Raw genomic sequence first — 24,471 nt, 5'->3', positions numbered from 1 at the left:
AAACACATCCCTCACTGGGTGCTCTTCTGAACCCCAAAGCAGCTTGGACATATCCAGACAGCTATCTCTCTATTTCATCTCCTGAATATTTTCTTTCAACAAATCAGAACACTTTGGTTCAAAAGACACACCTGGCTATATTAACAAGAAGATACAGGAAACAATGGAGAAGGAAATGGCAGGCCACTCCAGTATTCTTGCCTGGGAAATCCTGTGAACAGAAGAGCCTGGCGGGCTACAGTCCGTGGGGTCACAAAGAGTCGGACATGACTTAGCGACTAAACAACAACAAAAAGAGTTGTGATAAATTTGAAGCAAGTGATAAATTTGAGGATTCCAACTGAAATGAGATGATCCTCTGATACTTCAAATATATTTTCTTAGAAAATAATAGTCCTTATTTTTTCCTGAGGATAAATTAATACATGCTTATTATAGAACATCTGAAAAATTTATGGAAAAGAATCAAGAAAAAATAAACATCAATTGCAACCTTGACACTGGTAAATCATTCATGATATTTTGTTGTATAGGCTCATGACCCCTTAAATGAAACTCCTGGGCCAGATACACTTCAGAGTTCAGAACTGCTTGGTGTTAAAGAGTATTATGATGCTAAACTACCATTTATTGTATGATGCCCCATCAGAATCTGAAGCAGCACCCCGTAATCACACACATTAGATATCTCTGCAGCAAAATAGATGCATATTCTTATTTGGTCAGAAAAAATAGAGCTTCACATTAATTCAGGTCAGATTTTTCTACCAAACAAGTCACCAAGAGAGCTTTGTGATGTTTGAACCAAATGCATTCAGTACTGGAGACAAGGGATTGTGGACTGGTATTCTTTTCAGATACACAAAAATAGAGCTTAGTTTCTCCTTTTTGATTCAATATTATATGAACATAAACATTTCCTCAAGTTATTAAAAATTCTTCAGAAACATGCTTTTCAATGTCTGTGTAGAAAAGTGTTTTATTTCATTATTTCTCTCATTTGGGGAATGACATATTGTTTTCTTTTCTTCTGTTATTGCAGATGACACTTTGACAGATGTATCTGAATATCAAATCACCTGAATGTCTGTGTATTTTCCTAGGTAGAGTCCTAGAAAAAGAATTGTGGGGTCAAGTAGAGTGAGCTTTGAGGGTCCTGGTGACTGTTCAGAAAAACTGTACCAATTTACACTCCTGCCACAGCATGAGTTTTGGTTAATTTATTTAGTTACCCACTTTATTGAAGGCACAGGAGAAACGCACTTGCCCGTCACATACCTTAACAAAGTTCTAATCAGGGACAACCACATTTAGATTGCATTTTTTTCTTACACAGATGATAATGAGCAGCTCATTGTTTTTCACATAATAAAGAGGGAAATGGGAATAAGGTAAGTTTACCATCAGGTGGCCCTCATTAGATGGGACAGAGTTGGATCTGGATAAGGGAGGAATTGCCCCTCTTCCGTGGAGGGAGTATGGAAGTCATTGACATCATCGTGAAAAAAAAAAACACAATCATTTTCCCTTGTGCACTGATTAATTCTGTTTCTGGAAGACCAGAGCCTTGCATTTCCCTTGCATTGGGTATTTTCCTATTTCTTGGACATTCGACTGCTCTTCAGAATGGCCATCAGGTAGCAGAAAGAGACGTGAAGACAAAATTAAATCAGACAAGCCAATAATCACGGCTAACCCTCCCAAGTGCTCACGATGTGTCAACTCCAGTGCCAAGGGCCTTACATGCTTTATCTCATGTAATGCACTGGTACAGAAACTGGGGGTGGTGAAGTTCGAAAGCATGTGCTTGCTCATCAATCCCCCTTCTCCCCTAGTTAGTCTGGAGGAATTAAATGTTTGCAATTTCAAAGATCTCTTCGAGCCTAATGTCTTGAATGACTCCAAGACAGTCCAAAGACTCAGTGACTCCTAGTCAAGCCATAAATCCAAATGTTACCCTTAGACGTTTTCCTGTTGGCACCGCCAGTACCATCTGTAGGAAGCAGTGAAAATAGCATAAAGTCCAAGAAGAGTCCAAATAATTGTAAACACGTCGAAGGTCTTATAGGGACACGAGGGAGGCTGTATCTCAGTACAGTTGAGAGCCGAGAGTCTGTTCACACAGAGAAAAACAAAGACACACATATACTTTAAAAAACTACCAAACCTACAAATATATTCTTCCCAAATGAGACTACAAGTTTAGTAATGCTAAATCAGGGTTCACAACTCCAAGTTCCTCTCCATTTACAGCCTTTTCTAATAAGTCTTCTTTCTCTCTACCCTTTATGTATTTAACCTTGAGGGATAATTGATGTAGTGTGTGTGTGTGTGTGTGTGTGTGCTCAGTTGCTCAGCTATGTCTGACTCTTTGCGACCCCATGGACTATACAGTCTGCCAGGCTCCTCTGTCCATGGAATTTTCTAGGCAAGAATACTGGAGTGAATTGCCATTTACTACTACAATTGATGTAGAGAAGGACATAGTTTTCATACACTGATAAAGAAAATGGAAGAGATATTTTGTTACATGGAATGAAATAACCCCACTCTTGCCCTCATCTAGAAACTCAGTTTCTGCACAGTTTAGTATACACAATATAATGGCTGCAGTTCATAGAAAAACTGGGGGGTATAAATTTAATTTTATTTTAGGAGTGAATTAAATTATCTCCTCAACAATCTTCTCAAAAACTAAGGGGTGCTTCCATTAAATCTATCAAAAGACCCAAGATGTATCAAGAAGTGGACCATTTCCTCCACTGCGGCTTTTCTTTATACTTAAAATAGCATTCTCCTGATAATTAGGTGTCAAGTGGGTAGAAGGACTTCTAAGTGATTTTTCTTTGCCACAATAGGGTATACAATTAATTTTCTAAGTATACCAGGCCTATAGGATGAGAAAAATAAGGTGATAATAAAAGATTGAAGGCAAGAGAAGAAGGGGATGACAGAGGATAAGATGGTTGGATGGCATCACCAACTCGATGGACATGAGTTTCAGCAAGCTCCAGGAGCTGGTGATGGACAGGGAAGCCTGGCGTGCTGCAGTCCATGGGGTCGCAGAGTTGGACATGATTGAACTGAACTGAGAGGAGATGACCACTCACCCTCAAAGAACATACTTCGTTTTTTCCAAAGGGCCTAATAACTTGGGAGGAGGAGAGAATTAAAAAAAATAAGCCACCCCTAGTAACAGACATTGACATTGACATTGAAGTCACTCAGTCGTGTCAGACTCTTTGCGACCCCATGGACTGTAGCCTACCAGGCTCCTCCGTCCATGGAATTTTCCAGGCAAGAGTACTGGAGTGGGTTGCCATTTCCTTCTCCAGGAGATCTGCCTGACCCAGGGGTCGAACCCGGGTCTCCCACATTGTAGGCAGATGCTAAAGCATCTGAGCCACAAGCTCTTTAGCTACTCAAATTGCACAACTGCATTTTTAAAGCTAATTACAAATTTGGATTCTCTCATTTAAAGAACGTACTTTGAAGCAGCCCACTTCTATTTTAATGCTGAACCAAAGTCTGTAAAAAAACAAAAACAAAACAAAACCCATTGCTTGAATAAAATTACACTTTCAATGTCAGTAAATCTTGAACTGCAAAATACCACAAGCTTAAAACTAGTAATGCCATGTGGTTCTGTTATGTTACATTTACGAGAGAGTTTATAGTCTCCTAAGCCCTAAGAGACTTAGAGGGTTGCAACTCAGAGCAGCTTTGCTATCAAGGTCAGGTCATTCATCGCCTCTGAGCCCAATGCCTTTCACAGGCTCCTGTGAAGATCGAATGAGATGGCAGACAGGAGAGTTTTCGCAAACTCCTAACACATACATAAAATGCTGGGTATCACTGTCCTTTTTACTAACAACTTTGCAAGGCATAAAGATACTAATGCCCATTTCACAGTTAAGGAAACTGACAACAGCAAAAACAAAACAAATGAACAACAACAACAACAAAAAAAACCCCAAAAAACCAAAACTGAGTTAGAGTTTTATCTTTGAAATGGCCAAAAATCCGCTGAGTAACTCTCTGGATGTGATTTCCTCAGTAAAATGAGGGAGTTGAATAAGATGCTTTTAAAACTCTTCTTGAGACTAATGGTTCTGTGATCAGGGACTTGGCCATGGTAGGGATGGGGCACTCTTAACAATGACTCTCAGGAAGCAGTCTCCCCTGGAGGTCAAGGTCAACAGGTAACAGTCTGCAGTACTGGGATGGGGTGGTGAGCAGCCTCTCACCCCTGGGGACGCGACGGGCATTAATTCATTTTGCTGGATTAAGGGGAGGCTGGGGACATCCTAGGTGAACAGCCAGGGCCTCCCGGGCATAGCAAGGAGGTCCTGGAAGAGCTTAAAACAGTAGCTCTTTAGTAACTGGTAAAATATTGCACTATTCTAACAACTAGTATAGCCAAATATGTGTAGACCCCTGGGAATGTCAGTCTGGTGAACAGCCCTACTGTTGCTGGACTACTAGTTTCAAAGAGATGGCACCTTTGTGGGCCACCCACCTCTCCTGACTGAGTTCCTACAGTATTGCAGGGAGATCTAAAAGGGTTACTTTTTGTAGTGTGAGTGAACATCATGGTTACATGGGAATCTCACTTCAGAAGGGCTGGAGCCACTAACTTTGGCTTCTACTACCAACCAGTCCATTCTAAAGGAGATCAGTCCTGGGTGTTCTTTGGAAGGAATGATGCTAAAGCTGAAACTCCAGTACTTTGGCCACTTCATGTGAAGAGTTGACTCATTGGAAAAGACTCTGATGCTGGGAGGGATTGGGGGCAGGAGGAGAAGGGGACGACAGAGGATGAGATGACTGGATGGCATCACCGATTCGATGCACGTGAGTTTGAGTGAACTCCAGGAGTTGGTGATGGACAGGGAGGCCTGGCGTGCTGCAATTCATGGGGTCGCAAAGAGTCGGACACGACTGAGCGACTGAATTGAACTGAACTGAACTGAACTGAATGATACTCTACCAGGGCTATCTAACACAGCTTTCTGTGAAGAGGAAAATATTCAGTATCTGTGGTGTCCAAAATGGTGGCCATCAGCCATACAAAAGTTTTTTAAAGTTCTTTAAGAACTCCAAAGAGCTTAAAAGTTCATAGTGAGACAGAAGAACTGAATTTTAAATTTTAATCAATTTAAATTGATTTACATTTAAATAGGCATACCTGGTCAGTGGGTACCTTATTAAATAGTGTGGCTCTAGGCTGCCTCATGTACTAGCTTTCTAGGCAGTATTTTGGACCCCAGAAGCTCACAGGACAATACATAATCATCTCTTCAGCAAGCATTTACTGACCTCCTCCTGGGTACCATTTAGGTGTCTTGAAACAATGGTGAATGAGATCACCAGGGACACTTCCTGCTCTCGTGGTGTTTCTCGGCTAGATTGATGCCCAAAGACCTCACAAAATCTTGACGTGGCTCACCAGACTGCTCTTAGGAAAAGGTGGGTGAGGAGATATGGTAATGCTACACTAAGCGTGAAAGCACTGCTTTTTCGTTTCTTCATATTTACTGTTAGAGAAGCTGGGGGAAAGTTTAAAAAAGGGATATCTGAATGGTTACTGTTCACTCACTTACAAGTAAAGTCACATATCCCAGAGAAGGGAAATGATCTGTAAGAAATTCCCTCTTGCACAAACTTAAATTTACTTAGAATAAAAAGTCAGTGGGACCTGCATTCTTCAGCTAAGAAAAAGTAAATGGTTATTTAATTACAGCAATAGTCATAAAAAAGTACAAGCAGGTCTCCAGCTGCAAGCAGTGGGCAAGGGAACATTTATTCCAATTAGCTGTAAAATGATCAGGTTTTCTAGAAGGTACTTCTTGTATAAGTAAGGCTGATTGCATTCTTTTACTCTACAACTTCACTCTTAGCTAAAATTTTCACAGTGGCTTGAATGAGATTTGATGAGCAAAGCTCTCTTTGCTTTCCCCCAGGCAACTCCAGGTGGAAATATTTTTATCTACATCCCAAATCTAATACCAGCTACATTATTTCTAAGAAACATAAAAGTGGTTTGGTTTAATGATTTTCCAATTTCCAATATTGCTTCCTGTGTCCAGTTGTCAATTTTCTCCTATTCTGATCACCTCTTCCTACCTTACTGGGATTCAGATTGATAATAAGAAAACATGACAAAATATTCAACAACTGTTTTCTGCTCTTATTTGAACAAGAATCCAGGTCTGCCAAAATTTAAGAGGACAGAGATATTATGCTCTGGGATACAGTGTTTTTAAGCTAATTATCTCCATTGTATTTATATTATTTCTCTTGAGGAGAGTCACCAAACTAAATAACCTGATTTTGCTTAGCATCACAATGGGATTGTACCTGGATAATACCATTGAGCCAATCTGACTTTAAGGAGCTTCAAAATGCCACTCTGGTTCTTCTGTGCAAAGTCGCAGTATTGGTTTTTAAGGTTAATAAAAAATGTCCATCTACACAGACACACACACACTCTATCACTCTTTCCCTCTGAATTGAATAGAAAGAGAAATTACAGTGGTCAAAAACAAGATGAGAGTTCAAAACTTAATTCTAAAATTACAAATTCCATTTTGAGACTACCATCTGCTGGAAAAGGTTAAATCTCAAATGTTCTGCTGGTCCCATGCTGTATAAAAATATTACCAGAAATTTGGTGACAGCTTTAGCAATAAACATGCTAACTTGTGAGTGGCCCTGGAGTCCTTATTCATATTCAGAAATACTAAAGAGAGTAGTCACATACTATTTTATGACCAGAAAGGCTTTGAAAAGAAAGGGGTCCATCGACGTTATTTTTTTAAGAAACTACAGAGGTGAGTTTTTTTTTGAAAATACATTTCAAACAGAATTTCAACAGTCACTTGTATGAGGCAGAAGACCTTTGAATCATAGGTCTTGTGGCTTTTGTGTTTTGTTCTATTGGCATGGGAAGGTGATATGAAGAAATGTGCTTTTTTTTTTCCTGCAACAGAGAAAGAACTGGGGAGCAGCCACTTCAGACAGGATGGAGAAAATTAATTAAGATAAAACATTTCTGAAAGTTTCCACTTACACATTTCAGATGCCAAGTTACTCTAGTTGGAGAACCCCAGCTAGAAAATTCACTTCTTTGATACTCAAGGTTTTACCTTCCCAAAATATAGTGGAGAGCTTGTTCAGATTTGCACCCCTAAAAGGAGAGTGCAGTCAGAACAACTTGCCACTGACAATTCTGAAAAGAAGCAGCTAAAAAGAAACAAGTGTTAAAAACATACAATCTGAACAAAGGGGAGGGGGCAAAGGGATAAATTAAGAGTCTTAACATGTACACGCCACTGTATATAAAATAGATAACCAACAAGGATTTACTGTATAGCACAAGGAACTGTATTCAGTATCTTGTAATAGCCTATAAAAGAATCTGAGAAGAATAGATCTGAATCACTTTGTTGTATACCTGAAAAAAAAAATCAACTATACTTCAGTATAAAAGAAAATACCCAATCCAAAATATACCGGGGGTTTCTGTAGCTTTAGAATATAAATACTGGCCTCTACTTATGCATAGTAATAATCATACTTTTTAATGACTCAAAACTTCCACATTCTAGGAACTGTGTTAGGAATATTATGAGTATTATTAGCCTACTGAGTGAATGAGAGAACCATGGCTCAGAGAGGCAACGTGCCTTGCCCAGGGTCACACTGGAGGAGATAAGAGGGGATGACATGTAATCTGTATCCATGCCAGTTTGACTCCAAAGCTTACCCCTTTCCTCTGCAATACTGCTATCCACTACACTCTGGGGAAACTATATTCCTCTCCCCAAAGCAAACAGGTCCACTTTTCCACATGCTACCAGTAAAATGTCAAAGTAAAGTGACAAAATTACAGGTCCTTCAGCCATTTAGATATTTTTGCAAAAAGCTGATTAGCTTTTTAGCACTAAAATGGTTATATTTCATGAAGTATACTAGAATTAAAAATTCTTTTCATATTGCAGTTTCTTAAAATACTATCAGGCTTCTTATTTTAAAATGACCCAGATTATTCTCTCCAGGTGAATTTTTTTTAATTTAAATTTATTTAATTGGAGGCTAATTACTTTACAATATTGTATTGATTTTGCCATAGATCAACATGAATCGGCCACAGGTATACACGTGTTCCCCATCCTGAACCCCCTTTCCACCTCCCTCCCTGTACCACCCCTCTGGGTCATCCCACTGCACCAGCCCCAAGCATCCTGTATCATGCATCGAACGTGGACTGGTGATTCATTTCTTATATGATATTATACATGTTTCAATGCCATTCTCCCAAATCATCCCACCCTCTCCCTCTCCCACAGAGTCCCAAAGACTGTTCTATACATCTGGGTCTCTTTTGCTGTCTCGCATACAGGGTTATCCTTACCATCTTTCTAAATGGACACCTATCCTCTATCATAAGACATGGCAGTGAAGATATATACGCGCAGGTATCTTCCTCTGGGTCCTGATCTTTGAAGAATACCATGACCTTGATAATGCCCACATAGAAAAACACCCAAAGCAGATTCTGAAGTGGCATTTAGGGCTTATGTACCATATTTTCCATCCTTAGGTCAAAGACATCCAGGAAATCAGGCAGTCAGTGACTAAGCTCTCTGCAGGAGTAGAGATGGGCATGTATGTTGACTGGGGCTGCCAGTCAAGTTAGTAAAGGGCACACCAGAAAAAAGTTGAAGGAAAAGACAGGTGGAAAATAACCTTTTGGGTAGCAAGGGGGGGGGCAGCACTTCATTCAACAAAACCTTTCATACACATGAGGTCTCCTGTAATATATTTTTCATTATTCTCCTAGTCTTGAAACCAGAACTGTGAGAATGCTGGTTACTAGGTGAAAGGCAACTTCTGTTGTTTCTCTCAGATCTACACTATTGTTTAGTCGCTAAGTCATGTCTGACTCTTTTGCGACCCCCACGGACTATAGCCTGCCAGGCTTCTCTGCCCATGGAATTCTCCAGGCAAGAATACTGGAGTGGGTTACTATTTCCTTCTCCAGGGTATCTTCCCTACCCAGGGATCTAGCTACTGCTTCCTTCTTGGCAGATAGCTTCTTTAGGACTGAGCCACCTGGGAAGTTCATACTAGTTGTATCCACTTACAAAAATGTTACACAACCTAGAACACCACAACCTTCCACACCTCCTCTGTAAAAGGACAAGTAAAACAGTATTTCTTGCAAAGACAGGCATTAACTAATGCACTGCATTTGTTAATGCAGTGGAGCTTTCTCCTCCACCTCAGTCTACTCTTAAGGGTTCAAAAATGTCGGCACAACATCTCTTAGCTACTCAGCATTTAGTTCAACTCCACAATATACTTAGCAAGATATCTCTTTTTTCCGCCTTCCTTGGTTTAATGACCTCAAATGTACCAACATCCTGTCTTACCTAATCCCCTAACAAGTTCTATCAAATGCCAGGACAGAAGCAGACAGCACTGCAGGCAGTGAGATCATTCGCTAAGAATTCATTTTTATTCCAAAAATTAGGAGTGCCAGACCATTTCACACACTCTACCACACAGCCAGAAAATGAGCCTGGCACTTTAAGAGAAACACTTAGGCTGATTTTTTAAAACCTTTCGTGCATCATAGGCCCTTTAAAAACCTAATAACTCTCTCCTCATAAAAAGATGCACAAATAAACGCCAAACCTTTCCATGTAACAGGAGGGGTTCAAAGGCCCTTGGAAGCCTAAGAATCCACAGACCCCAGGTTAAAAACCCCTGCTGTAAATGAGCTTCAACAACAGTTCCCTTTGTTCATGGGTCTCTGTATTGGATCCTAGTCGCTGGAGCATCCCAGGTGACTTCCTCTGGTGTCACTCTAGTCTCGATGAAAAATGACCTTTTTTGTTTTGGCTTCAGGAACACCCCTACCAGGCTTCTGGTCAGTTACCTCGAACACAGCCGTGCCTCTCCCAAGCCAGCCAGCTGCTCTGGGAACACTCGACTTCTCCCGTCTCTCCTGGACTTGCCTTACCCTGGATGGTCTTGGGGTCTGCTCTTGGATTTGCTATCATAGATCCTGCTCTCCCCTCTCTATCCTGTCTCTTTCCTTTTTGGTCCTTTGTGAACTCTTATAATTAAAAAAAAAATTCATCTTCTTTCTTTACCATAAAAGTAACAATCTTGATTTTTGTATTTAACTTATTAGTTTTTCCTCTAAAAGCGCCCTTCTCCCGTTTATCTTTGCCCCGTGGGATTAACCTGTCCATGGATCAAAGCAACAGGGTCTGCAGTCTCTGCCCAGTTGGGACAGGGTTTCTCCTATGGAAGCAGTAGGTACAATGGGAAGATGGTAAGCCTGAAGACAGACAGATGGGGGTCTAATCCCAGTTTACTAAGTTGACAGACTTAGGCCAACTATTTTATTTTTTATTATTTTTAACGTATTTTTCCATGTGGGCCATTAAAAATTTTTAGTTTATATTTAATTGGAGGATAATTGCTTTACAATGTTGTGTTGGTTTCTGCTGTATAACAACATGAATCAGCCATAAGTATACATACATCCTCTCCCTCTTAAACCTCTTTCCCACCTCCCTCCCTATCCCACCCCTCTAGGTTATCACAGAGCACCGGCTTCGGGTTCCCTGTGTCATACAGCAAATTCCCACTAGCTGTCTACTTTACCTACGGTACTGTATATGTTTCCATGCTACTCTCCCAAATCATCCACCTGGAAGGTGAAATCTTTGTCACTGCACCATTAGGGAAGTCCCCGGCCAACTATTTTGAAGGAAAGCTCAATTTCCTAATATGAAAAAATAGGGATGATAACACCAACCTATAGGTTTTTTCCTTTTTTTTTTTTTTTAAGGGTGATTGAATGAGCTGATAAGCATAGTTCCTGAGACACAGAATGCTGTGCTGTGCTCAGTCATGTCCTGCTCTTCTCGAACCCATGGACTGTAGCACACCAGGCTCCACTGTCTGTGGAATTTTCCAGGCAAGAATACTGGAGTGGGTTGCCATTTCCTTCTCTAGGGGATTTTCCTGACCCAGTGATCGAATCCATGCCTCTTGTGTCTCCTGTATTGGCAGGTGGATTCTTTGCCACTGTGCCACCTGGGAGACACAGAAGGTGCCTAGTATATAGTGGTTCCCATGTTCCCCCTCTAACCCTTCATTAATGGGCCTCAGCATACATTCTACACTTTAGAAGCAATGCTTGATGCTGTTTATTGTGCAGTCAGGACCACCTATATTTGCAGTCTTAAGTATCTTTTTAAACTTAATTGAGATCTAATTCACATACCATAAAATTCATACTTTTGAAGTGTACAGTTCAATGGCTTTTAGTTTATTCATGGAGATGTACATGCCACTGCCACTACCATCTAATTTCAGAACATTTTCATCACCCTAAAAAGAGATCCCATACCCATTAATAATCACTCCACATTTCTTCCTTCCTACATCCCCTTCCCACTCCCAGCCCTTGGCACTAATCTAACTCCTGTCTCTATGGATTTGCCTATTCATATAAATGAAACATTTAATATCAATGGAACCATACACTATGTGGCCTTTTCTATCTGGATTTACTTAGTATACTGTTTTCAAGCTTCATCCATGTTGTAATATGTATTATTAGTCCATTCCTTTTTATGGCTAAATAATAATCCATTGTGTGTATGTATCACATTCTGTTGATTCATTGATTAGATGATGGACCTTTGGTTTGTTTCCACTTTTTGGCCATCATGAATGATGCTGCTATGAGCACTTAAGTAGAGCTGGATATATGTAGACATATGTTTTTCAATTCTTTAGGAAATATACCTGGAAGTGTAAATACTGGGTGTGATGACTAATTTATTTTTAACTTGGCTATGCCCTGGTACCCATACATTTGGCCAAGAATGTCAAAATATTGCTGTGAAAGTAATTTTTAGATGAGACTAACATTTATATCAGTAGATTTGAGTAAAGGTAGATTACACTAGATAAAATGGGTGAAATCAGTTGAAGGCCTTAAGAAAAAGACTGACCTCTCCCAAGGAAGAGGAAATTCTGACAGCTTCAGACACGAAGTGCAAATCAGCTCCAGCCTGAGTCTTTAACCTAGGTGGCCCAGCCTGCAGATTTTGGACTTAACAGTTTTCATGACTATGGTAGACAATGCCTTAAAATAAATCTCACTCTTTCTGCATATACAACACATCTTAAGCATTTCATTTGGTAACTGTATTTAACACTTTGCTGTTGTTCAGACACTAAGTCGTGTCCAACTGTTTGCAACCTCATGAACTCCAGCACGCTTCTCTGTCCTTCACTATCTCCAGAAATTTACTCAAACTCATGTCCATTTTGAGGAACTGTCAAACTGTCTTCCAAAACAGCTGTACAATCCCATCAGCAATGTAAGAAGTGTTCCACATTCTTACCAACACTTATTATTACGATTTTCTTTTTATCTTCAGCCATCCTAGTGGGCTAAAGTGATTATTTCGTTGTGGTTTTGAGTTGTATTTCCCTAATGACTAACAGGGCTTCCCAGGTGGCACTAGTGGTAAAGAATACACCTGCCAATGCAGGAGGCGCAGGAGACACGGTTTGATCCCTGGGTAGGGAAGATCCCCTGGGGGAGGAAATGGCAACCCACTCGGGCATTCTTGCCTGAAAAATTTCATGGACAGAGGAACTTGATGGGCTACAGTCCACGGGGTCTCAAAGAATCAGACATGACTGAGCAACTGGGCATGCCTCAGTGACACGTGATGCCGAGCATCTTTTCATGCACTTACTGGCCATTTGTACGTCTTTTTTGGAGAAATGTCTATTTTAATTTCTTGCTCCTTACTTAATTGGATTATTTGTCTTTTGACTGTAAACTAGTAAGAATTCTTTATATATTCTGCATACAAATTCTTGATCAGATGTATGTTTTGCAAATATTTTCTCCCATTCTGGGGGTTTCTTTTCATTGTCTTAATGGTTTCCTTTCAAGCATAGAAGAATTTTATGAAATTACATTTATCCATTTTTTGTTGTTGTTGTTATCTTGTACTTGGTCATGTCTAAGAAATTGTTGCCTAATCCAAGGTCACAAAGATTTATTCCTATGTTTTCTTCTAAGAGTTTTATAGTTTTAACTCTTACATTTATGATCCAATTTGAGTTCTTGTATGTAGTATAACATAGGAGTTCAACTTTATTCTTTTGCATGTGAATATCAGTTATTCTAGAACCATTTGTTGAAAATACTATTCCTTCTTATCTAATAGTGCTGGCATCTTTGTTGAAAAACTCTGACCACAAACCTGAGAATTTATTTCTAGACTATTGATTCTATACCACTGTCCATCCTATGACTATGCTGTTTTGATTACTGTAGCTATGTAGTATGTTTTGAAATCAGAAACTGAGTTCTTCAATTTTGTTTTCTTTTCATGTGGACCATTAAAAATTTTTAGTTTATATTTAATTGGAGGATAATTGCTTTACAATGTTGTGTTGGTTTCTGCTGTATAACAACATGAATCAGCCATAAGTATACATATGTCCCCTCCCTCTTAAACCTCTTTCCCACCTCCCTCCCCATCCCACCCCTCTAGGTTATTGCAGAGCACTGGCTTCTTTTTCATATTCTTATATATATATATATATATATATATATAATCATTTTGCTGTACACCAGAAACTAATACAACATTGCAACTCAGCAATACTTCAATTTTTAAAAATTAGCCCGTCAATTTCTGCAAAAAGCTAGCTGAACTTTTGATAGGGACTGTGTTGAATGTATATGTTTATCAGTTTGGTGGTATTCCCATCTTAACAACGGCAAATCTTCTGCTCCATGAATAGTGGAGGTCTTCCACTTATTTAGGTCTTCTAATTGCTTTCTATAGTGTTCTATAGCTTTCAGTGTATAAATCTTGCATTTATTTTGTTACATTTATTCCTGAGCGTTTCATTCTTTTTGATGTTGTTGTAAAGAGAGTTATTTTATTTTCAGAGCGTTCCATTGCTAGTTTATAGAAATAACACTGATTTTTGTACATTGACCTTTTTATCCTATAACCTTTTATCCCACAATCCTAAGCTTGGTTGTGTGTGTGTGTGTGTTTTGGTGTGTATGTGAATTGGAGTCTTAAGTATTCTAAAACAGCAGAGGTAGATGTTAGCACACAAACCCAGCACTGAAATTGCAGTGCAAATACCAAGAGCCCACACCAGCAGTCCCTCCTCCCTGGGTGATACTCCTGTCTGGGGGCCATAGTCTTAGTGGCATTCCTACTCTTGCTGACAATCATGCGATGATCTGTACTGCAGGGACTGCAGGATCATGGTGAAACATGAACCTATGTCCACAGAAGTGACGCTAGAAAGACAAGTCCTCAGCCTGTCCCCTTAGGTCTGTCTGTTCAAGTGGGCATCATTAGGTAAAAACAGATGCCACAGAGTCTGACATCACCATCCCCAGAGTGAAAGAATTTAAAGTTTCGCTTGTGTAGGAAACCACATCCTAAAGGAGTTTTGAATGAACCTTTACAAGAGAACCTTCCTGTTAGGCTAGACTTCTTACAGGTTTTCACAGAGACACGTCTACCTATAGCTTTCCACTTCAGGATAGCCTCCCAATGTACATTACTTTGAGGGACAGTGGTGATTATTTCCCCAAAAAACTGCTAAACCTGACACAAGTTCTAATTTTATTCTTTATTAGACTGTATTTTGTTTCAGGTTTAAAAACTTATTTTCAGCCAGCCAGCAGTCAGAGACCTACTTTGCATATTGATCCATGAGTCACTGATTGAAGCATGCACTTGCCCAGAATACCCATGCATGTGAAAGGATCAAAATATCACCCTTTGATTGATTCAGAAAGTTACTTCCTACCACTATGCAGTCTGGACTTTCTGTGCTGCGTCTGACTAACTGGGGAGGTGTAGGAGCTGCGAGCCAGGAGTCACTGGGCAGAAGACCTGGTCCCTGTTCTGGGAACCAAGATCCCGGGGAGTGAAAACCCCAGCTCTCCATGGCAAAGTATATCCACATGACTCTCATGTGAGCATCATACAGGTATCGAAGTCATCTTTTGAAGGGATCCTGTCATTTCGGTTTGACAAAAATCGAGAAACATTTTAGAAAGAAAATCGGATTTGTGTGTCAATGAAGAATATTCCTGAAAAGAAACTCTTGTTATGAAACTGAAATCTGGAGACCGCGGTGGTGCTAAGTTGAGTCATCAGTTCCCTTTACACCCTAATAATTGAGGCACTTTGATCACAATGACTGCTCTGGGTGATGCTTTTGTGTTTGCTTTTTTAAGTACTTCCCTGTGTAAACAGGTTGTCTTACGATCATCTCGCAAACATGTTTACATTTGGGGGATCACGGGGAACATCTGTTAGAAACAGATTTCACACTTTTCTGTCAACTTAGGGAAATTTGAATCCTATTTCTTGGTAATACAAAAAAGCTCTTGGAAAGTTAGATGAAGTTCTACGGGAAGGGGGTGTGATGAGTTATTTTGATTGCTCTTCGTACTCTTTGTATATGTACTTAGAAATTTGTCCTGAAAACATCCATTTGAAGTACCAGAAACAGGCATGAATTGTTATTCCAGTTTTGTAGATGCAGACAGAGGAATGGAGAGGGTGAGTGGCTTGGTCAGTGACTGAGAATGTGGCCAAACTGAGAAGCACACAACCCACAGGACTTTTAATTTACAATCTTCAGGTATCAGGGGTCTTGCAATTTTATTTCCACAAAGTGTTCGAATTTCTTGCAATTTTATTAAGAAGGTCTCTTATTCTATAGAGGGCAAGAGGAGGGGCTGGGTGATGAACTGTAAACAAGGGCAGTTTTTTAAAAAGTCTTTTTTAAATTGAAGTATAGTTAATTTACAGTGTTGTGTTAATTTCTGCTGTACAGCAAAGTGCTTCAGTTATCCATGAAGTGAAGTCAAGTGTTAGTCATTCAGTTGTGTCTGACTCTTAGTGACCCCATGGACTACAGCCCGCCAGGCTCCTCTGTCCCTGGGATTTCCCAGCAAGAATACTAAAGTGGGTTGCCTTGCCCTTCTCCAGGGGATTTCCCCGACCCAGGGATGGTACCCAAATCTCCTGCTTTGCAGGCAGATTCCTTACCATCTGGGCCACCAGGGAAGCCTACATGGAATTCTCCAGGCCAGAAAACTGGAGTGGGTAGCCCTTCCCTTCTTCAGAGGACCTTCCCAACCCAGGGATTAAACCCAGGTCTCCCACATTGCAGGCCGATTCTTTACCAGCTGAGCCACAAGGGAAGCCCAAGAACACTGGAGTGGGTAGCCTATCCCTTCTCCAGTGGATCTTCCTGACCCAGGAATTGAACCAGGGTCTCCTGCATTGCAGGAGGATTCTTTACCAACTGAGCTATCAGGGAAGCCTATATATATATACATATATATATATATATATATATATATATATATATACACACACACACATACACACACATATATATACATACGTATATTCTTTTCCATTATGATTTATCATAAGATATTGAATATAGTTCCCTGTGCTGTAGAGTAGGACCTTGTTGCTTATCCATTCTTTATATACAGTAGTTTGCATCTGTTAATCCCAAACTTCGGCCTCATCCCTCCCCCACCCCATTCCCCCTCTGCAACCACAAGTCCATTCTCTATGTCTGTGAGTCTGCTAACAAGAGCGGTTTTCAAATCTGGGTCCCGAGTTAGAGATGCAGGTGTGAGCATCAAGGAGAGGATGCAGAGGAGAACAAGAACAAAGCTTGAAGGAGAAGCTGGACCCACAAACTTGAGGTAAAATGCTTTCCTGAAACCTCAGAACCGAGCCTGTCACTGCGCGTGCCATGCCCAGAAGCACAGGGCACCTCCTGGAGATGCACCCACTCACTCTGGCCCTGGGAGTCTAGGCAGCAGCCACCTCTGTGTGGAGGGAAGTAATCGCCACCATGAGGGAACAGAGACACAGCAGGGTCCACAGAGCTTTCCCATGGGCAGCACAACCCCAAAAGCCAGGCCAAGAAACCCTTGCCCTTGACCCTACCTCAAACTCATGACCCTCCCTGCTATTCAGTGCCTCAGAGTTTCCCACCCAGGTGAGCTTCTAGCACCAATGCAGGAGTTTCCCCTAGTCCATGCTCTTTTTTATTTTATTTTTAAAAAGATATATATTTTTTTGATGTGGACCATTTTTTAAGTCTTTATTAAATTTGTCAAAATATTATTTCTGCTTTATGTTTTTGTGGCCATGAGGCATATGGGATCTTTGCTCCTGGACCAGGGATTGAACCTGCACCTCTTGTATTGGAAGCTGAAGTCTTAACCACTGGACTGTCAGGGAAGTCTCTCCATCCTCTTTAGAGTGGGCTACTCCACCTGTATGGCGACTAAAACAGCCAAGTGGCAACTGTTTAAGGAAATGCAGATATACCTTGGCTGAGTGGGTTGGGGGGTCCCTATGCATGCATCCAGGCCCCTGTAAGTAGGATGCAGTCAGGGGATGGGAGGACAAGGGGCAATAGTGAAGAAGCAGGCTGTGCACCAGCTCTCCCTGAACCACCACGTTCCAGGTGGGAACTCCAAGGAGACTGTAAATTCTAAACTCAAAGCTGGCCTCTGAAAGGCCATTGTGTCATGGTAAAGGATAGTACACATTTCATACACCCAGTCTATTTATTAGCTTGATTTAGAACATTCTAATATTTAAATGTATGGCACGTGAGTTTCAATTGTGCCCCTGCCCCAAGCTGCACACAGGTTAGGGCCAGGTCAGATGGGCACCAGGGGATCACACACTCTGATGTTGCAGACACTGACCGAAGTTGAGGTGGCTGCAAGGGGCTTTCAGAATATCAAGGTGCTTATTCAACAAAGGTTTCTTTCACTGTTGTTTTGGAGAGATCATGCAGAGAGTGGGTAGCTAAATGTTTTCCCATCTAGCTTCTCTGCAGCCAAATACATCAGGATCTTGCTATGGGCTAACTGAGAAAAATCTTCACTAAAAAAAAAATCACCCAGTTCTTTCATCTCTTGTGGTTTCTTTCTTCCTACATACTTTGTGACATATTCACCAGCAGCTAGTTTAACAACTTGATGGTACCAGCGGGAACCAACCCAACAGCAGTTAAGACACATCAAGGAAGGACCAAGCGTAGTCGGGAAGAGACAAATACCAATGAACGTTAGGGTGAACGGTGAGAAGCAATTAAGTAGCTGCACATCAAATGCATAAATATGATTCATTTTTAAAGGCCCATACATGTTACACCCACTTTCAGGAGTTTCCCAAAGTAATTTAAAACTATTTGATGTTGTTTCCTGTTTTTCAGTCCTTTTATCTATTGATGGGGGTGGTAATTCTACTGATACCAACTGAACGAGAAGAAAAGTGAAGGATGGGGCAAGTTTCCAGTTTTAATCACCAACATCTGTTTTTAAAAGTTCTCATTTTTAGATTTTAAATTCCCAAATTTGGGGCTCAAAGCTTCAAAATCCTGAAGGTTTATCCTCTATAACAGTAACAATGGATCGCACCAATATTTTTGCGTAGAGTTAATGAACTCCACCAACTTTGGGCTTTCTGCTCTCTCCAGAGCTCCCTGCTAAAGCACCCCATCTTCGGAAGAGGGAGAAGTAAACAGGGTGGCAGCTCATTGTGCTCAATCTGTAGTTAATGATTTCTCTTTGCTTCCCTGAAATAAGGACCGACCAGAAAAAGACCTTTTCATATTTTGCAGCCAAAGTTTCAAAAACACTAAAATATTTCATAGATATTTATTTCATCAAGTTATCCTCATGCACTGACAGCAGCATGGGAGAAGTGGCCACCTCTTCTTACTTGGCCTGCATAGCTCATTGTTTTAATCCAGTAGATGGTTCAGTTCAGTTCAGTTCAGTCACTCAGTCATGTCCGACTCTTTGGGACCCCATGAACCGCAGCACTCCAGGCCTCCCTGTCCATCACCAACTCCCAGAGTTCACCCAAACTCATGTCCATCGAGTCGGTGATGCCATCCAGCCACCTCATCCTCTGTCGTCCCCTTCTCCTTCTGCCCCCAATCCCTCCCAGCATCAGGGTCTTTTCCAATGAGTCAACTCTTCGCATGAGGTGGCCAAAGTACTGGAGTTTCAGCCTCAGCATCAGTCCTTCCAATGAACACCCAGGACTGATCTCCTTTAGGATGGACTGGTTGGTTCTACTTGCAGTCCAAGGGACTCGCAAGAGTCGTCTCCAACACCACAGTTCAAAACCATCAATTCCTTGGCGCTCAGCTTTCTTCACAGTCCAACTCTCACATCCATACATGACCACAGGAAAAACCATAGCCTTGACTAGATGAACCTTTGTTGGCAAAGTAATATCTCTGTTTTTTAATATGCTATCTAGGTTGGTCATAATCCTCCTTCCAAGGAGTAAGTGTCTTTTAATGTCATGGCTGCAATCACCGTCTGCAGTGATTTTGGAGCCGAAAAAAATAAAGTCTGACACTCTTTCCACTGTTTCCCATCTATTTGCCATGAAGTGATGGGATCAGATGTCATGATCTTAGTTTTCTGAATGTTGAGCTTTAAGCCAACTTTTTCACTCTCCTCTTTCACTTTCATCAAGAGGCTTTTTAGTTTCTCTTCACTTTCTGCCATAAGGGTGGTGTCATCTGCATAGCTGAGGTTATTGATATTTCTCCCGGCAATCTTGATTCCAGCTTGTGCTTCTTCCAGCCCAGCGTTTCTCATGATGCACTCTGCATATAAGTTAAATAAGAAGAGTGACAATACACAGCCTTGACATACTCATTTTCCTATTTGGAAGCAGTCTGTTGTTCCATGTCTAGTTCTAACTGTTGCTTCCTGACCTGCATATAGGTTTCTCAAGAGGCAGGTCAGACGGTCCGGTATTCCCATCTCTTTCAGAATTTTCCACAGTTTATTGTGATCCACACAGTCAAGGCTTTGGCATAGTCAATAAAGCAGAACTCTGGAACTCTCTTGCTTTTTCGATGATCCAGCGAATGTTGGCAATTTGATCTCTGGTTCCTCTGCCTTTCCTAAAACCAGCTTGAACATCTAGAAGTTTACAGTTCATGTATTGCTGAAGCCTGGCTTGGAGAATTCTGAGCATTAGATGGTTAATGAAAAGCAAACCTACACGTTCCATGAAATAAACACCCATCAACACCATCACAAGGTGAGAGGCATTTTAAGGGCTAGATGGTACAATCCACCATTAAAGGTTTGACCACCAAGTGGTTGATTCTGATTAAATTCCTCCAGTGAGAAGAAAGGTACTATTTCCGAAACAGTCAATTCCATTTTGGGGAATTATATGCACAACATCACTGCATCTATCATTAGAGTTCTCTCTCAGGCAAATCTGCCTCCCTATAACCTAAAAATACTGGTCTGCCCTCCAGGGTCACTGGAGCAAGGATAACACCCATACACATGTTAGGGAACAGTCATGGCTCCATCTTTCTATTTTATCCCAAGTCTTTTCTCCAAGTAATTGTTTTCAGTTTCTTCTAATGTCACTTGGGATATGGTTTCAAATTTTCTATCGTTGTCTCAAGCCATTGTCTTTCAAAATAAAAAAAAGCTCTCCATTAAAAAACAATCATTTAAAGCTAATACCACACAATAGTCAACAATACATTTGCCAATATATCCATCAAAATGTGATCTCAAATTCAGCATCATTTAAACTGTGATGAGCAGACAGAACTATCTACCCTCTTCTTAGTCCTACAGTGCAAACCACGATTTCGTTAACATTTTGGGCAGCTCCTTCCCATCACTGATGGATTGAGCTTGTGGAAAGTAAGTCTTATGAGGATTTTTCATATATTGCTATTGCCTTCTACTTCCTGCATTTTCTATTTGTGAAGCTGATTTCTTTATTTGGATACAACCATAGGTCTTGACACTGATTTCTATTATTAAATGTCAAGTCTCTCAGCTTGAATTCCTTGATGTTGTTGTTTTTTAATTCTTTCCTTCTGTTTATCCCCTCAGTAACAAAAGAACACATGAAAGAGAACTGTGCTCAAGAGATTTTTTGGTAATTCTTAAATTGTACTAGGCTTACAAAGCAGAGGGCAGTCAAGATGAAAACTAACTCAATACAAAACGACCCTTTAGGAACTGGCTCCCTGTGTATGCTGCACTGAAATCTGCTTGGTCAATTCAGAGAGGAAACTCAGAATAAATATTTACCATGTTTATTTATTTCTCCTACTGAGAACTATCTAAGACAAGAGGATGTTTAGTGATGGAAGAGATTTCAAGATTTCTGCTTTGCGCTGTGTCCTGCCCATGCGGCAGGAGGACAGATACAGGTCCCAGTTTCATAATGAAACCAGACACAGTTCACTTCCTTTTTTTTTGAAACCACCCCCTCACCTGGGGGATGTTTTGAGATGACACAGAGTTAGTCATGTGTCACTAACCTGAGATAATGAAGGGAATGATTGGCGCTCATTACCATTGACAGGGTGAGTGTGTGTGTGTGTGCGTGTGTGCTCAGTCGTGTCTGACTCTTTGCGACCTCATGGATGGTAGCCCACAAGGCTCTTCTGTCCCTGGAAATTTCCAGGCAAGAATACTAGAATGAGTTATCATTCCCTTCCCCAACCATTGACAATAATAATATTTAAAATATCCTTCTGGGAAGATGGACAGCATTTGCCTGGGATAGAATATAGCCCTGACTAAGCTGACCTGCTTCAGCTGCTGATCCCTACAATACCAAAAGGAGACATTTCAACTCCAGAGCTGCTTTCTCTTATAACTGGCCTAAGAAGGAAAGGTCAAGAAGTGGACTCAGGCTTACACCTTCATGGCTTATTTACTGACCATGAACTACCAAGAAATCACCAACACTCTTTGTCCAATTCCCCTTGCCGCTGGCTTTTGGGAGGCAGTCTGATTACTGAACATCAGGAAAGAGGAAGCCAGTGTAACATACAACCTGGTTATCAGCTGGGCTCTTCCCTTCCCACAGCCTATAGGAAAAGACCCAAAGACTGGGACCAATGATGGAGAATGTCTGCCATCTTTCCAGACAAGTGGGAAAAATCCCAAACAAATGTAGAATCTAGACCCTTCTTTTCATAGGGTCTCCCAAGAAATATCTTCAGTCTTGGCTGTTCTCTACTCTCAACCTCTTTGTTGCAGACACAGAGGTGATGAGCCCCATCCTTGGGCATCTTGTCGGCTCCTCCTCCTCCTACCAGGAATCAATGTGTATTCTTGAGCTCTGGATTCTACACCCATGCTCTCACTTAAGGAATCTGTCCCTGAATTTACCCTTACTCTTCCTGTGACATCAAGGTCTCTCCAGGACCCCTGGCATCCCAGCACATTTACCATCTCCCATCTTCAAATCCTTTGTTGGTTCTATAACTTCACCAGGTACCATTCCCTTTCTCTGCCCCCATTTCAAAGGAAAGAAAATCCTCAAAAGAGTTGTTTAGACTTGCTAGTGTTGTTGTCTCACTTCTCATTCCATCCTTAGCCTGTGTTAAGTAGGTTTTGTGTTACTTCAAATAAACTGCTTTTATCAAAATCCCCAAGAATTTGATCTTCTCAGTTTCACGCTTCATCTTCTCTTTTCCTGTTCTGTGATGTCTCAGTACCACCTGACTCAGTGGCCCAGCTCCACCATGAAACGACTTCTTCCTGTGGTTTCAGTAGCGTCACATTGTCCTGATTACTCACCTGGCTTTCTCACCTCACCTGTGACCACCCCCCTACCCCAGAGCCTTGGCTGACTCCCCTTCAAAATGTTAGTGAGGTCCAAGGCTTCAACCATGGACTTCTCTTCTCCAACTACACTCACACCCAGGTCTATGGCTTCTATTACCCATATGCTGAAGGCTTCCAAATCTCTTTTTCTTGCCCTGACTTCCTCTCTGATTTCCATTTCCAATTATCCACTCAGCACCTGAACCTTTTTATCCAACTTGCATGTCTAACATTACATGGTTGAAACAGAATTCTTGTTACCACTTTCCCTACCATCACTCTCCTGCTTGACACCTTTCCTTTGGACTTCACATTGCTTTCAGAATAGAACCCAAGGTTCTTACTCAGGCTTACAAAGCCCTGCCTAGTCCTCTCTCTTCATTCTTACTCATCCTCCTTTTCTTCCCCCTTTCCCAGTCACTTCAGTCTGCAGGCCAGTCCACTATCCACTTTGTCTGTTTCAGTGCTTGTACCCTCTTTTGCCTTGGCCTGGAAGGCCCTTCCCTTAGCCTGGTGAGGTCCTTCTTCCCTACATCAGGCATTACCTGACCTTTCTCTACACACTTCCCTATAACTGTCCTCCTCCTGAACATATTGCTACATTTTATTACCTGTATAGCTCTCATAACTCTCTGAAATTACCTTGGGGAAGGTTTATAGTCTGTATTCCTGAAACAGAATGGGAATCTCCACTAGAGCAGCAATCTTGTTTCCTGTGCTATGCTGTATTCCTACCATCTTGGACAGTATCTGGAATACAGCAGGTGATTAATATTTGCTGACTGGATGCAAGCATGTATGTAACAGTGGGTGGTATGATACCCTGCAGGAAAGACCTCTGCATGCTGCAAAATAAGCATGTGCAAGTAAGGTGACAGAGTGGTGGTGGTTTAGTTGCTCAGTGGTGTCCAACTCTTATGACTGCATGGACTGTAGCCTGCTGGGCTCCTCTGTCCATGTTATTTCCCAGGCAAGAATACTGAAGTGAGTAGCCATTCCCTTCTCCAGAGAGAAGTAATGTGCTACAACTTGTCCAGACTCTGTCTTCTCAAGACATCATTGCTCTATGAACGTCTGTCATCTTGACTCCATTTCAGCAGATGAAACAAGAGTCCAAGCTTTCCTTGTCTCTCACCATTCCCCAACCTGGTCTCCTTGCTGCCAATCTCCTTCTTCTCCAGGTCATTTCTACAATGTAGGGAGTCATCTTTCAACATGGAAACCTCGCCATGTCACTTCCCTGCTTCCCACTGATTTTAGGATGAAGCTCAATTACAGCTTCTAAGGTAGCTCAGGATGCTGCTCCCTCCAAAGTCTCTTCTTTCGCTACTGCTCCTCCCCTGCTCTACTCCTCAGCTGCCCTGAAATTCAGTTCTTTGACTGCACCAGCCACTGTCACCTCAGGATTCACAGTCATTCATTCCCCTCTCCCTGACCTGGCTAACTCATCCTTCAGGTGTCAGATTGGAGAGTTCCTCTGGGAACTTTTTCAGACCCCCTCCCTGATCTGGGTTAGGTTTGCTTCTTTTGTAACTGACAGCGTCCCACACTTCTGCAGTCATGGCCTTTGTTATTCCCCAGATGATCACTCACCTAAATGTCTCCATTCCTTTTTAAGCTCCTTGATGGCAAGGACTATGCTCTCCTGTTCATCTCTGAGCCTGAGCTAGAGGTACTCAAGAATGATTATGGTATTAATG

At 41.3% G+C, this 24,471-nt stretch overlaps 1 protein-coding gene across 6 annotated transcripts in view; it reads right to left on the bottom strand.

Moving 5' to 3' along the window:
- Positions 1-24,471, bottom strand: part of BACH2 (BTB domain and CNC homolog 2) — a 389,117-nt gene that overhangs the window by 163,051 nt on the left and 201,595 nt on the right. The window contains exon 3 of one of the 6 annotated variants that reach the window (XM_055535470.1): positions 1,958-2,113. The exons of the other annotated variants lie outside the window; for them this stretch is intronic. The gene's annotated coding sequence lies outside the window, so the exon portion shown is untranslated. The remainder of the gene's footprint in view (positions 1-1,957; positions 2,114-24,471) is intronic. 6 annotated transcript variants of the gene reach the window in all.

Source organism: Bubalus kerabau, chromosome 9 (genome assembly GCF_029407905.1).
Source record: "Bubalus kerabau isolate K-KA32 ecotype Philippines breed swamp buffalo chromosome 9, PCC_UOA_SB_1v2, whole genome shotgun sequence".
Lineage (NCBI taxonomy): Eukaryota > Metazoa > Chordata > Mammalia > Artiodactyla > Bovidae > Bubalus > Bubalus kerabau.
This window is presented reverse-complemented; position numbering and strand designations above follow the sequence as displayed.